Here is a 15,498-nt window from a genome sequence, read left to right as displayed (position 1 = left end):
TGCAAATATGGGCACTGGTTAGGAATTTCCAGTCATTACTTTGTGAGTTAGTTGTGTTTTCTAGTTTTGCTTCAGTAGCAACATATTTATTTTGTATGTTGTTTATTTACCACAGGACTTCTTGTGCTGTTCCAGTTAATAGAGTGTCATTTCATTTTTCTAATTCTAGAGCTGGACTTTCAGGATTGTACAATTTAGGAACAAGATTACACATTGTAGAATGGTGTGTTAATAACATGTTTATGTAATAAAAAGTGTCTTTACTGGTGCCCCTGCAATGCAGTCAAAGAATGTCTGTGTAGTCCGATGTGGATATGCACTGGATAGGATGTCACAGTATTGATTTTTTGACGGTATGATAACCTTCATGTGAAATTATGGTGTATCGTGTTTATCACGGTATAGCACACACGCATGTTTAACCATTATCCTTAATAATATATTGCGAGGAAATGTCACACATTTTCACCAAGACACAAAACACAAACAAAGGACACCACCAAGAATTTGCCTTTTCAGGCTTTGCCCAGAACAAGTGCGCACCCAGTCCAGCACAAACTACTGCGTAGTCACAGACTCGGCAAAACAAAAGAGGCAATTACCTGAAGGTTTTGAATTAATGTGAACCTCTGCCATCACTCTTGGCAAGCCTCCAGACCATAATTTGTCTGCCTGCCAGTATCAGCCCATTACAGAAAGGGAAAATACCGAAAGACCATATACAAATGAAGCCTGGCCCAACTCAGATGCCAAATGGGGCAGTCCAGCTTGCAGTCCCAAGCAGAAATGATTTGACTGACCAAGCCCTGCAGTTCGGGCTGGACTGCCCTTTCTGGTGTGGGTCCAAGCCTGATTTGCATATGGTTTTTCCCCTTTCTGTAATGGCTTGGCAATGGCAGGCAAAAGACCAATGTCTGGAGGTTTGCCCAGGGTGATGCCAGAGGTTCGATTATTTCAAAGCCTTCCAGCCATCAGCTCTTGTTTTGCTTGAGTCTGTGATGCAGCAGTATTTAGCGCTGGACCGGGTGCATACTTTTGTGGAACCAAGCCTGATTTTAATTTTTTAGTTTGGTTTTTCCCCTTTCTGTAATGGCATGGGCATTGGCAGGCTGAAGAATGATGATTCTGAGAAGGTTTGCCCAGAGTGGCTATGCCAGAGTTTGAGATCAATTAAAAGACCCATCTCCTTTTGTTTTGCTGAATTATGTTTAACACCACAGTAAACAAAGAAGTTTACATATCAGCTTAAGTTAACAAGATTGACAGGATTTAAGTATTAGACTCAGAGAGTAAGCAAACTGAAGAACCTTTTTTGGGAGAAGATAAAATCATGAATTGTGGTGTAGAAATACCAGCATGTTCACCTTCTCTGTAGATTGTCTGCTCCTAAAAGGTGACAATATGTAACCACTGCTACAAAAGACCTGTTCAGAAGGATCACTAGTTGCTGGGATGCACAGGTTGTGAAGCTTGTCAGTATTGGTAAATCATTTTGGTGTTGTTTGCACCAAATGAGGGTATCCTCATTTCCCAGAAGGATTGGCAGAGCTTTGTAGTGTTTGACTTGAGCAATGATTTCTGCTTCTGGTTCAGAGTTTTCTGCCGCATAAGTGGACTGTTTTACACTTTCTGTGATTTCCCATAGTAATTAATGTAGTCCCTTTCATGAGAGTAACATCTACTGTTGTTTTGCTCAGTGATGTTGGAGTTGGCCTTGGTGATGGAACTCTGTGGCTTTGCAGCTGCTGCTCACTCTCTTCTTCACTGCCTGTGGGTTTCATATTGCTTGTCATGGCAGTGGGAAAATCCTGATTCAGGTCTTCTAGGCTCTGTTTTCCTTGTAAGCCATTTTCCTTTGCTGCGTCTGCAATATCAGTGACATTACTAAGAAAGTGTTCTTTAAACCTAGGATCCAGGAATGAACAGATGCCAAGCAGCACTCGTGTTTGAGGTGACTCATATTTACTGCTCAAGTCTGCTGCAATAGTTTCCTTAATTTCTTTTGCTAATGGACGATCAGTGGGAGCACAAGCCAGAACGTTATTCAATAGATGGTTTAATGTTGGTCTGATTCCTGATGCAGTGACGTTTGTCACCAGCAAGAGAATCAGTGAACATGTGGACTGATCCAAGTACTAATGCAATGTCCTCAAGTTTTCTCATGTCGTTTTGTTTTGGCATCACATGTCAGAGATTTCTATCTGCTGCAAAAACTGTGCACATGGCCTGCTGCTGCTCAATGAAGCGTCCTACAATGTCATATGTTGAGCCCCACCTTGTGACTACATCATAAATCAGGGAATGTTTAGCAATGTTGAGATCTGTTTGTTTAGCGGCTAGCTCTCGTCTATTCTTTCAGCTGCAGCTGATGACTCAACCAGCCGTCTACAACTTTTCACTGCTGTGTCAACACGCTGAATTTCCAAACACTTTTTAATCCCATCATTCATATTGTGGCCAAAGAAGCTTAAGCATGGTAGTATAAGTACCTGTTCAAGGGCTTTATTCATGGCGTTATCTGTGCCTATGCAAATAAGTCTATTAAGGTCTAGAAGCCATTGTCGTAGCATGCCTTCAAATATTTCATCTACATGTCCTACAGTATGGTCTTCAGGTGCATACAGTTTCTCCAAGCAATGAGACTGCATAACCCATTCTGGTGAGATGTGGTGGGGTGCAAGGCTAATGTATGGCTTCCTTCTGCCACCATGGCTTGTCCAAATATCAGTAGTTGCTGCATACCACCTGGCTCTGCCAATAGCGCCCTCCACTTAATTTTTCAAAGCTGAATACAATTTTGGGATTTATTTTCCAGAAACGAATGTTTGCGATGGAAGTTTGCATTTAGGATTCAACTTGTTTCCTAAATTCTAAAAACCTGGTCTTTCTACTATTTGATATGGAACCATATAGTTTGCAAAAAAGAAAGCAACAGAAGCAGTAATTTATTTTGCAGATTGAAAGGTATGGTCATATTTCATTTGCTTCTCAAAAATATTTTCCATTGTATATTGAGGTTTTTAGAATATCTTATACTTGAACCAGAATTGTCTGGTGGTGAGGGTTGAACAACAGTGTTGCTCACTGATTGGTTTTGGCACCACTGCAAAGACATTTAAAAAAATTAACTCAAAGGCAAGTTAAAATCATCCACAGTGCATTGTCCCACACACTGCCGCGTTTCTGTCAAGACTACATCATTATACATGTTGTCAGGCCAAGTTGGGCCTGTGTGCTGCTGTGTGTGTGCATGAAGCAGTGCACCTTACTATTGTGCAGTGTTGCACTCCTCATCATTCATAAATGGTTTTATTTGGTGAATGTCAATAAAAGTTTAAACTAAAATTACCTTTGTAGTGAATGATGCTTCTGTGAAATGTGCTGTAGTAGTGAAAGAAACAGGAGGAGCAAGGCATTCCGTTTTGATGGATGGCTGCGTTTCTAGAAAAAGGGCTGGATGGTGCTCTCCCAGGTGAATAAACATATTCGATGTGTTTCCACTCTTGATTGATTGACTGATATTTTGTTTCTATCGCGCTCGTACACAAGTGTTTACGTTTTAGCGGAATTTGTTTTATGTAGGCCCGACAGATGGGAAAGTCATCTTCCTTTATTTCGCCTCTGATTTTAATGTAGCCAAAGTAGCTCCACACAAATGAAGTTCAACGTTTCATTGGAGGGAACAGCAGCATTTCATCACATGATGTGATGACAGTGTCGGTGTCATGTTATCTACCTCTTCCATCATCGTTGGACTTGGTTGCAACTTGTCACTCACCACTTTAGGCGACAGGCGTACGCCCTAACAGTTGTTTTAACTGCTTGCTGCACTTCTATAAATTTGCCTCAGTATTTGACCTTGGAAATAAAATAATCTTATTGAGCCTGTAGCTGTGCTAATCAAGTAGTCAATTATAGCTCTGATGGAGTCGAGTTATTCCAATTAGAGTCAGTGTAACTGTGAGAAGGTCATTCCTTTCTCCTTTTAAGTGAAACCGTAACAGTGTTTTTAACAGTGACACCCCAATGAAATTGTTAACATGGGCTTTTACAAGTTATATTCATCCAATCCAAATTATTAACTAGTAGGCAGCACCTCGTAGATACACGTTGCATTTTGTCACCCATTAGAGAGAACTGACCCAAATAATTCACATGGATAAACAAGGAGGAGGAAGGCAGCTCTACTAGTCACTGAGCCTTGGTGTCAGAAGACCTTGCAGAATTAATTTAGGCAGAAAGATCCTGGATAAATTGACACCAAGGACTACCAATTATGATGTAGTATGTAAATAAAAGGATCACTAACACAGTAGCACACATCTAGAAGACATGTAAAGCATAATAGGTTTATATATAAAGTAATACTTTTTGGTTCATTATGTGACTGACCGTGTCCGCTCATTTGGTCGAGAAAAAAAGATCGAATGACCATTTGGTCGAAACCAAATGGTCGAAAAAAAAATGGTTGAAATTTTTTTTTATTTATTTATATATTTTTTTCCGTTTTGTTTGGTTAAAAAAAATTTATATATAAAAAGGGGCGTTGCGGGGTGATTCCCCCCCCAAAAAAAAGAAATGTAAAAAAAAATAAAAAATAAATTCGACCATTTGGATTTCGACCATTTGGTGTCGACCAAATCGTCATTCGACCATTTGGTTGTCGACCAAATGACTGGTAACCGTGACTGACATGTGTGATTGTGTGTGACTGAGTGCGAGCTGATGCATGCATTGCACCTAGCTCAGCTGTGTGGCAAACACGTAAGTCCTCTTTCCCAGATATCGTAAGGGAATGGGGATGCTCTATAACCCAGTAGCCAATATTGTAGTCCCTGCTTTTCAAATCTTTATTTTAAGCCCGGGTCCCTGAATTGATTAGACGCTGATGTGACAATTGTAGAACTCGGGCAGGGAGAGCTATCCTTCCAAGGGCACTGAATAACATTCATCTGTTTGCTGTAAGGGAGGCATGGTATCACAAGTATGACACTGACACAAGAGTTACACATTTCAAAACATTGTTATCTGTTTGGGGTTTGCAGAAACTCCTACTCTGCCCTATAGCTAAGATAGGAGTAGTCTCCACCATCAAATAATAAAGAAAATGCAGTCCTAGTCAGTCTATGTCAAATCAAAATGGCCTATACCAACAAAACCTAATGCCTGCCATATCTCCTATACAAAAAGTGTGTAAAGGGGAATATGTATGCAAAGGAAAATCAGTGTTGTAACATAAAGAATCAAGGTGGCTGTGTCAGCGCTCCTTCCCACCTTGGACAGCACGGAGTAAGGCGGCCCTTTAAATGGGATGACACACTATGGCTCTGAAAACAAAGGCAGTTCAAAACGTGGATGAGGCCCGCTTGGCCTTCCACGTTAAAGTCACTTATTCTAGCTTTCAAAAGTTCTTTCACAGTTCAACAAAGGTTCACGTAGGCCTCCCCCGGTCGGGCTCGGACCTTTCAACCAAAAAGTACCTGATTCAATGTAGATCTCCCTTGGTCGGGCTTGGGTCTCGCAATCACAGCCCTTGCAGGGGTTCCCTTCCTCAAGCTTTATTCACATTCGTTAGGGGTTCCCTTCTCCTAACTTATCACACTTCCGGTCTCCCTCAGTCGGACTCGGACATTTCGTGGATGTCGAAGACTTTCGAATGTGCAAGGCTTTTACTATAGACCTCCACAGGACTTCGACTTTCTCTTCAGCTCACACTCTTGTGTTATTTGCCCCAATGTCTCTTGGTCAACAAGATAACACATATTTCGTGCAGACTTTCGAGTGGGCTATTTCCTCTTGCCAGACCACTCTGCTACTCTGTATCACTGACTTCACAGTTATCAGTAATTTCAAGTTCACCACAGGTCTACCTTCCTTCGTGTCTCCTCAGCACGCGCACAGCCTTCAATCGTGAGATATACCGTTACAACTTCAATCTTTCCTTAAGACATACCGGCCATCATATCGTGTTATGTGCATTCCTTTCTTGTCTTTGCGGCTTTAATTCACAAGTTAAGGTTAAAACAACAGGCTTGGCCTCGCCTCACCAATTCTGTCGTTCACCCGGGAGGGTTTCTGGTGTGCTTGAAACACAATTGATTGATTGATTGATTGATTTATTGAGCACCTTACACCAAGGCGCTGTACAATGGAACAAAAAACACAGAGAAATAACAACAATTAACATTGTGAGCAACAACTTGAATCATCTTGTCTGGGATTTGGCCTTCTATGCATATCTTTCACAGCTCTTCGGAGGCAACAACCTCTTATAGGGATCTCCTGGAGTTTGCTGCCCTTTTCTCTCGTCACTCGATCGGTTGTTCTGTTCCAGTGGGTTTGCCATTGCCCTGGAAGATCTGCTCCTTCTCGTGTTCCACCTTGCTCAGAGTCTGTCTTTATATTCTGCCTTTTATCTGTGTAGGGAGAGCTAGTGGGTTTCAGATGTATGTGACTATAGTCAAGTGCCTGACTTTGCCTGACCCGATTAGCGGGACCTGTGCAATGAGATATGTAAGGGTTAGCCTCTTTACTCTCAGTCCCCTCTTCCTCGGCCCACTTTTTGTGCAGAAGGGAGGGGTGTTGGGACATTGGAGAATCCTATAAAATAGGATGGGGCATGGGTAGGGGAAAGGGTGGAATACTGTGTCTCTCCATCGGTTGCCTCAACCCCACTCCCGAAAATCCCTCACCCAGGTCAGGTGATCCTCCCTCACTAGTCCACCCACAGGGCCTGGATCCAAAGGCGATGGCCGTACCCTGGTGTTTTGCTTTTGTCTCGTGTGTCATTACCCTAGGAACCACTTAACAGACCACACAGACAAAAAGTTCTTGGACTCAGGGAGGTAATAATCGACACTTATATTATAGACTATAATTTGTCTCTTTGGAGGCCCTTTATTCGCATACGCGTAAACATGCACACAACATTATAAATGGATAAGGTCGGCTATAGATCAGCATATACATCAATAAGAATAAAGAAAACACTTCACCGTTAGAGTAGTTGAAGAGGAGAACTTCCTCTCAGCCCCGACAACACCACCCAGAGTCCCAAGGCAGGTGGGCAGAGAGATCACACGTTCTAATGGGGTCTGAAACGGAGCGTCCTCCCTCTCAGCGAGATTTCTTCACCCGGGGTTCCAATTCTGATTCAACTACCTGGATACCGCTCTCTTAAGGGGAACGAAGTCCCCGCCCTCCATGTTTTGCCAACCGTCCCCGGCCAAAGGACAGCCAGGAAGCATGGGGGCACAGAGTGGTATTATACAGTTAATAGTGAAAAATCCCAGCTTGTCTCTCATGCACTCGCTCCCAGCACCCCTTATCACTGCACCTGCACAGCTCTGACTCCCTTCTTGGCGCATCCTTGATTAAACAATGCACATAATATATTCCATAATTAACTCATCTGCTTCCAAATATAAACATTGCAACCATGGCAGAACTCATGTCTGCTAATTAAGTTCACGGATACATAGACTTTCATTATGTCTATGGAAATGAATGTCCAAAATGGCCATGCACAGGTGCCATGTTTTTTAGCTAATTTTAACACACGCGTTACACTCCACCCTTTGGACAATCAATTTCCATATCCCGATGGATAAAAAGCCAGTCTTTGCCACCGAAGAAGCATACCCAATAAATTTGGGATACAAGAATTAAAACAACAACAAATAATCAGAACCATCAATACAGCTAAAATCAAAATAAAAATATAATGCAATGCCCCGGGAATCCATGAGAATATTTGATTCCACCAGATCCCTCCCTGATCCTGAGTGACTTGTGAAATCAGGTCTTTTAAACCACCGATATGCTTGTCGATGGAAAAGGAATGATCCTCTAGATTAAAACAACACATCCCTTCCACGACATTGCAACCCAAATTGTGTTTCAAAAACAAATAATCAATAGCTGCCCGGTTTTGCAAAATAGCTTTCCTAAAATTCTTGTTGTTTAACAGAAGCTCGGTTAGAGCTTGAGAGGTTTCATTAAGCATTTCACAACAACACAAGCCAGTTTGATTAAAGATTTATAGCCCCCGCAGCTAACCCAAACATCCCCACCAATGAAAAGGCCAGTGCTAACACTTCAGCTTCGGACATCAATCGCACATTAGAATCGCAATCAGGAGATAAACCGATATGGTGAACAGCTCACGTAGAACGGCGAAAAACAGCCTGCAAAGGAAACATCATTAAGCTAAGGCATGTTAAGGCACAAGGGCCACCAGAAATGTTAGCAGCAATATATATGAATATGTACTCTTACCACAGGAAAACAGCGAGCTAGTAGGGAGCTTAACATGCCAAATGAGACTGGCTGCCAGAGCAGTGAGATTGCAAAACATATTATTAGATACATCAATACACATAGATTTAGATAGAGCACAAACACGTTTTTCCAAGTCAGTGCCACTATGATCATTGGTCAAGTCTAGTTGTTGGCACTTGCCAATGCGCTGAGGATCACAAGTCATTAAATATCACACATCAGCAGGAGCGATATTGTAGGTAATAATACAAGTCATGTTTCTCCATTTGCAATCAGTGTCAGCGCAAAATCGGCAGTACTCATAAACAGAAAAATAGTTTCTGGCATCCGAATCCTCCACGAGGGAGTCGTTATGCAATACTCCAAAAATATGCCACAACACAGGGGCCGGCGTAGGCACACCCACAAGGCATGTTGAAATCAAATTAATAGCATCATGTATGTCAGCCAAACAGAAATGTGGAATGTTCAGTAAACGTCGGGCCAAAAAGCCCCATATATTCTCAGGTTGATCCACAATGGAGGCATAGCCATGTGGAACAAAAGACATGGAAACTGCAGAAGCGGGCAAACATCATGCCTGAAACGCTTCCTCCAGGAGCCACGATATCCCACACCGGAACTGGCCGTAGGCCTCGTGATAAAATCAATATCGTCATTCGTCGTCCAGATCGTTGAATTCAGTTGCACTATGGAGACATTTGCCACCGTTTCTCGCATGTCCCTGGACCTGCCCAAATGCACTCCACACACATCCACAAGTGCAAACACCACGACCAGGGTCTCAAAACAAAATGTCAAAAGAGAGCAAGATATCAGTGGAGTACATCACTCACGTAAATAACATTTGTCAGCGGGAACATGACTACACTTCCTCTTCCCTGGTTCCATTACAGGGACTACTTGGTCCTCTCCTGCTGCCATTACATCTGCCAGAACCGGTGGACCACAAGGTTTCTTGACCCAGACTTTCGCTCCCAGAACCATTTTGTCTGATATGATATGATATGGCATTTATAACGCACCTATACACAAGTGTTTCAAGGCGCGAAGAGTCAAGGGAGGGGAAAACAGTGGAAGACAGACAACGATCCTACTAGATCATTCAGATCGCGCAGTGCGAGGGTAGGGGGAAAGGGAAGAGTGCCTGGGGAAGGGAAAGGGGAAAGTGCAGTACATGGGAAAGAAGAATAAATACGATAATTAAAATGGCCTGATGGTGGCAAGTGCAAGGTAAGAGCAGACATAAGTGCTGATAAAGGGACTAAAGGGATACAGAACCAGTCCCCAAGTGCAGGGGGTTGCCAGGGAGACAGGGCAGGTGAGCAAAAGGTGGGACCTGGCCCCAAGATCGGAAAGGAGAGAGGTTAGCACCCTGGAAGACGCCACATGTAGAGAAAAAGATATCGGAGAGGAAGGACCCAAGTTGGACCTGGGAGGGTCGGTCGGAGAGGAAAGAAGTCAGCCACGCCAGAGCCTGTCCAGTGATACCCAGGTTATCATGGAGGTGGTTGAGCAGGATGGAGTGGTTGACAGTGTCAAAGGCAGAAGAGAAATCAAGCAAGATAAGGACACACAGGGTGTTGGAGTCACGGTTGGAGAGAAGGTCATCACAGATGTTCAGGAGAGCAGTTTCCGTGCTTCTGACAGCCCTGAAGCCAGACTGATGGTCATGAAGACAACCAACAGATTCGGTGTGGAGATTAAGATGGGAGATGGCCAGTTTCTCCAGAAGCTTGCCCAGGAAGGGAGTGATGGAGTTTGGGCGATAGGTAGCCGGGCAGGAGGGGTCAGCAGAGGGTTTCTTAAGAAGAGGGTGCACAAGGGAGGGCTTCAGGGGGATGGGAAGACTCCAGTGGCGAAGGGGTGATTGCAGAAATCAGCCAGGGCAGAAGCCAGGGAGTCAATGTGGTCCTTGATAGTTTTGGAGGAACAGGGGTGAACCTGTTTTGACGAGATTTTCATAGATCGGACTTGTCGAGAAACCTTGTCTGCAGAAAAAAGGGGAAATGAAGAGAGGGAGGGAGGGGGGTGGCAGCAGAAGGGCCAGAGGAAGAGCAGGGGATAGAGGGAGGGAGTTGATAGGAGGAGAGTGAGGACAGGATGTCCTGGGTTTTGGAAATGAAGTGAGAAGCCAGTGCCGTGCAGAGGGCCTGGGAGGGGACAGGAGAGGTAGAGACTGCAGCAGGATTGGCCAGTTCCTTGCATATTTGAAAGAGTTCAGCCAAGTTGTTAGATGCCACAGAGATCCGGGCTTGGATATGGGCTGTCTTTTTGGTGAAAGCGGAGAGACGGTGTTGCCGTTGCAGCAGGCGGCAGGCCAGTTTGTCAGAGGATGAACATGAGGCACGCCATTTCCTCTCTGCCACCCTGCACTTGCCTTTCAGGGTGACGAGATCGGAGTCATACCAGGAGTTACACTTGGCTTTGGGCTTCAGGCGGATTCTCATGACAGGGGCAAGGATATCAAGAGTATCGGATATAGCAGCGTGGAGCATGGAGAGGGCTGTGTCAGGGTGGGAGGCAAAGGGGGAGGAGGAGGTGAGAAGGTGGCGGCGAAAGCCACAACTGACACGCGCTTCATGGGTCGGATGACCGCGAAGGTGGGTGGCAGTGATGAAGGTGGCTTGGCGTGAGGGGTAGGGAGGGTGAGGTGGGAGGATAGGAGAAATTGATCACTCCAGGAGAGAGGAGTGGAGAGGGGGACAGAGAGGGGAAGATCAGAGCATCGAGAGAGTGCCCTGCAGAATGGGTCGGGCCGGAGGGGAGAATGGTTAGTGAAAGAGAGTCGCAGAGGTCACGAAAGTGTCCAGAGGGGGGACAGGAGGCATCCAAGTGGATGTTGAAGTCTCCAAGAAGGAAGAGTTGAGTGGTTGAGGCCAAGAGAGAGGAGGAGAGGTCTGCCCACTCGGAGAGGAAGGAGGAAATCTGACCAGGTGGTCGATAGATAGTAGCCACGGTAAGGGAATGGCTAGGAGAAAGAGAGAGCCGGCAGACAAGGCATTCAAAAGAGGAGTAGGTCTGCGTAGGAGTGACAGAGGCAGGAATCCACTCTGGGAAGATAAGGGCAACACCCCCACCAGAGCGGTTGGGCCTGGGCACAGAGAGGATCTTGTGGCCGTCAGGTAGGAGCATGTCAAAGGTAGTGACAGAACTGGTCTTGAACCAGGTCTCAGTGAGACCGAGAACATCAAGGTCAAGTTCTTCGAGAAGGTGGCAGATATCAGAGGAATGTTTGACAGCAGAACGAGAGTTGAGAGTGGCAATGGGGAGAAGGTTGCCATCCTTGAAGGACTTCCGTCGAGGGGTACAGCTCAGCGGTACGCCCTGCAGAGGTTTAGATAGAGCCCGACAGGGGGCAGAGAGGGAGGGAGAAGGCAAGGTAGCCCAGGAAAGGGGATGGGGGACAGCAGGAGAAGAAAGGAAGTTGATGAGGCGTGGGAAGCGTCTATCAAAGAGGTGAAGGTTGGCCTGAGGGCCTTGGACCAAGACAGTCCCATTAGAGTAAACATTAATGATGACTTTGGAGGAGTGGAAGGAGGCCAAGAGGACATCCCAACGGGTGCCACCATTAATGGGAGAAGAGGAGAAAGGAGCAAGCACAGAGACCATATGAAGGGTCCATAGGTCAGGTGAAGGCACGACAAAGAGGAAGTCGGTGAGAGTTTCCTTGGAGGAGGCACTGGTGTAGGTGTCAGCGATAGGGAGGCCTGGATTGAAGACCAGGATGTCCTTTTTAAACTTATTCCTACCAGATTTAGTGGGGAGAGCAGGATAGTCAATAGAGAAGCAATTAGAGAAGATAGGAGAGATAGAGAGCACCATAGAGTAGGGATAGCAGAGGCGGGGGGAGAGGGGAAGACACAGGAGAAAGCAGGCGGACAAGATAGTGGGTGGCAATCGAGTAGCGCAGCAAAACAGACTCTCAGGGTTAAAGAGCTCCAATACTAAAAATAAACCAGGGGAAGCCACCTATGTATGAGAATTCTAAAAAGGGGAGAAAAGGCCTAGTTTCACAGTGCACATTTAAATACTGGTACAGTTTGTATTAAGCAACTTTGTAGAGACCACCTAAGTACGAGAATCCTAAAAAGGGGAGAAAAGGCCTAGTTTCACAGTGCAAATTTAAATACTGGTACAGTGTGTATTACCAAAAAGGGGAATGGCACAGCTGTGTTAATTAGTCTGAGGAGGGGTTGGCAGGGAGGTGAGTGGGACAAATCAATGGATACTGGCAGGCAACAGGCGTCCCCTGCGAACACCTGCAGACACAAACAGGAGCCGCAGCCGAGGGAGCGACATTTGTCTAAGGGGCCCTTAGCCGTGGGGGCTGCCGGGCAGGGGGCTGCCCAGGAGGGTCAGTATAAGACACGAAGTGCACCCAAGGGGGAGGGGAAGGGGGCATGGGCGGGCAGGGAGGTAGGAGGGAGGAGGGGACCACAAGCGCTCGGAGAGCAATTTACAAATAAAACAAAGTAACTCACACGAGGCCCTGATGGACCGGCTGGGGTCTAAACCAGCAGCTGGACTGCCGGGGAGCTGCTCTCACCCGCTACGTTCTACAAAGAGAGCCAAAACCTCTATCCCCACGTGTAGTTATTCACCATAGACATTTTTACAGGTACAATGATTAACGGCACCACCCTATCCTCCCTATGGATAGGCAGCATATTCTCTCCACTATTAATCAAAATTACTTTGATTTCCCCTTGGTAGTCAGCATCAACAATCCTTCCCAATACCTGGATTCCTCTTAAAGCTAACCCAGATGTAGGGGCAATTAATCCCATATGCTCTGATGGAATGTGTACTCCGATTCCTGTGTCAATTACACCAATTCCCCTTGGCTCCAGTCTCATTTCCTCCCTTGCAGATTCTGGTGTGACTCGATAAGGGGCTAATGCCCCATCTGACATTTCCTGATACACCAAGGTTTCAACAACTCTATTCGGTTTCATTTGTAAAGGTGGTGTTAACATATTCATCAAAGGGGTCTCTCCATTAGCAATGGGCCTATTGTTGAGCACTTGAACTCCATCCAAAACTCGTTCACGCCACCCTTTCAGACTCCATTCTCCAGTTTATCGCAACTGTTCTTTCGACAAGCCATTAATTCTCTCAATTAACCCCGAAGCCTCGGGATGATAGGGGATGTGAAAAATCCATTCAGCCCCCTTTTCTTGACAATAGTCTTGAATCAGTTTTCCTTTGAAATGTGACCCATTGTCACTCTGAATTTGTAAAAGTATTCTGTAATACAATGCCCTTGGTATAATAATGTAATATTCAATTGGGTAGCTCTCTTGCATGGCATTACCATCAAATATCCAGAACATGTGTCCACAATAGTACACGCATATTGAAATCCTCTAATTGGCATTGCACCGATATAATCGATCGGCCAGATTTGTCCAGGCAACTTGCCCCTTTTCAATGTACCCTCAATGATATGCGGGATAGACCTTTGTTTGTGATGTTGGCACACGGGGCATTGTAGAATCACAGTTTTCACAATCACTAACAGAAGAGTAATCCCTCGATATTGTCCGCACCTGATAGTAGCCTTTTCTCTGAGATGCCCACTTTTCTGGTGTGCCCACTTAGCAAGCCCTTCCAGATCATCCTCCTCATACCTTATTTCTATGACTGACATTTTGGCATGGTCACCTACAACAGAATTGTACCAACGTTCCAATGGGTCGGTTGTACAATGGTCGTCTACATGATACACAGTCACTGTACTATGCGTCAACATTTCAGCAATATCCTGCCACAACTCTTTCCCCCACACCTCCTTAACATGGATCTTCCATCCATTCTTTTGCCATGTTGGCAACCAGACAGCTAGCCCATTCGCCACTGACCAGGAGTCTGTGCATACATAACAATAACCAGGTGTCTCCTGCTTTAATGGCTGATATACTGCATACAATTCTGCAAATTGTCTACTCTTCCCTTTTCCTGACGTGGTCAATATTTTCTTCATTTTGGGATTATATGCCACAGCTGTCCAGTGCTGCTCGCTCCCCACGTATTTGACGGAACCATCAGTAAACCATGCATGCTCAATTTGTTCACTCTTCAGCTCCCCATACGGGACCCCCCATTTCACAGGAGACTCCCTCACTTCAGCCTCCTCCGAAGGTTCCAAATCAACCAATGGAACACCAGCTACCTGTTCATGCAGTTTTGCAATTCCCCCTTTTCCCGTTGGCACGATCTTTAATGTACCATTTCTATTTAATAATGCTTGCCTCTTTTGCATGCCCTATTTGATGTGTCTTAGGAGGGCTCAATACCCATTGCATAATCAGAATTTCCGGTCGGATCAATACATCATGGCCTACCGTCATTTGTTCTGTATCCACAAGAGCCCAGTAACATGCCAGTAACTGTTTGTCAAAAGGAGAATAGCGGTCATCAGCATCGGATAACTTACGACTCCAGAGCCCCAAAGGGACACGCTTCCGGTCCTGTTCTTGCCACAAACTCCAGTTTGCATAGGTTCCTGCACTGAAACATTCAACTCCACTTCTCTTGCCCTCAATGGCCATAAATCAAGCACCCTGTGTATCATATCTTTCGCCAATTGAAATGCTTTTTCTTGCTCCTCTCCTCACTCAAAGTGAAATTTCTTTCGTGTTACCTAGTAAAGGGGTGCAAGAATCTGCCCCAAATGTGGTGTATGCTGTCTCCAAAACCCAAACAGACCTATGAATTGTTGAGCTTATTTCAAATTCACAAGTGTGGAGAATTCAAGGATCTTTTGTTTAGCCTTTGGCACCATTTCCCAATGCCCAATTATGCCACTGAACAATCAAAAAGATCAGTCTCTGCAGGACCTTGGGTTTTCGTCTCATTAATTTCCCATCCTTCCTTCCTCAGTCCCTCAGTAATGAGGTCCAAGTGCATCTGCACGCTCTGCACATCCTTCCCCTGTATCAAGATATCATCGACATAGTGTGAAAATTGCATATCTGTCTGACACAGAATCTTATCTAAGTGTTCTGCAACCAACCAGTGACAGATGTTTGGACTATGCATGTACCCCATAGGCAAATGTTGAAATTTATACTGCCTCCCATTCCACGAGAATGCAAACTGCTCTTGGCATTCTTCTGAAATCGGTACTGTGAAAAAGGCATTTGCCAGATCAATTACCGCATACCAGGTTGCTTCAAACTTTTGCAGATTCTCTATCAAGGTAACCGCATCTGG

The 15,498-nt window shown here is 45.1% G+C and overlaps 1 pseudogene; it reads right to left on the bottom strand.

Annotated features, from left to right (window-relative positions):
* LOC138498329 (transcription elongation factor SPT5 pseudogene) overlaps positions 1-14,545 on the bottom strand; it is a 68,370-nt pseudogene extending 53,825 nt beyond the window's left edge.
* Between the last annotated feature and the right edge of the window lie 953 nt (positions 14,546-15,498).

The sequence above is a fragment of the Ambystoma mexicanum genome, chromosome 5q (genome assembly GCF_040938575.1).
Source record: "Ambystoma mexicanum isolate Mex_15411 chromosome 5q, UKY_AmexF1_1, whole genome shotgun sequence".
Lineage (NCBI taxonomy): Eukaryota > Metazoa > Chordata > Amphibia > Caudata > Ambystomatidae > Ambystoma > Ambystoma mexicanum.
The sequence above is the reverse complement of the archived record's forward strand: the minus strand, read 5'-3'. Positions and strand labels throughout refer to the sequence as shown.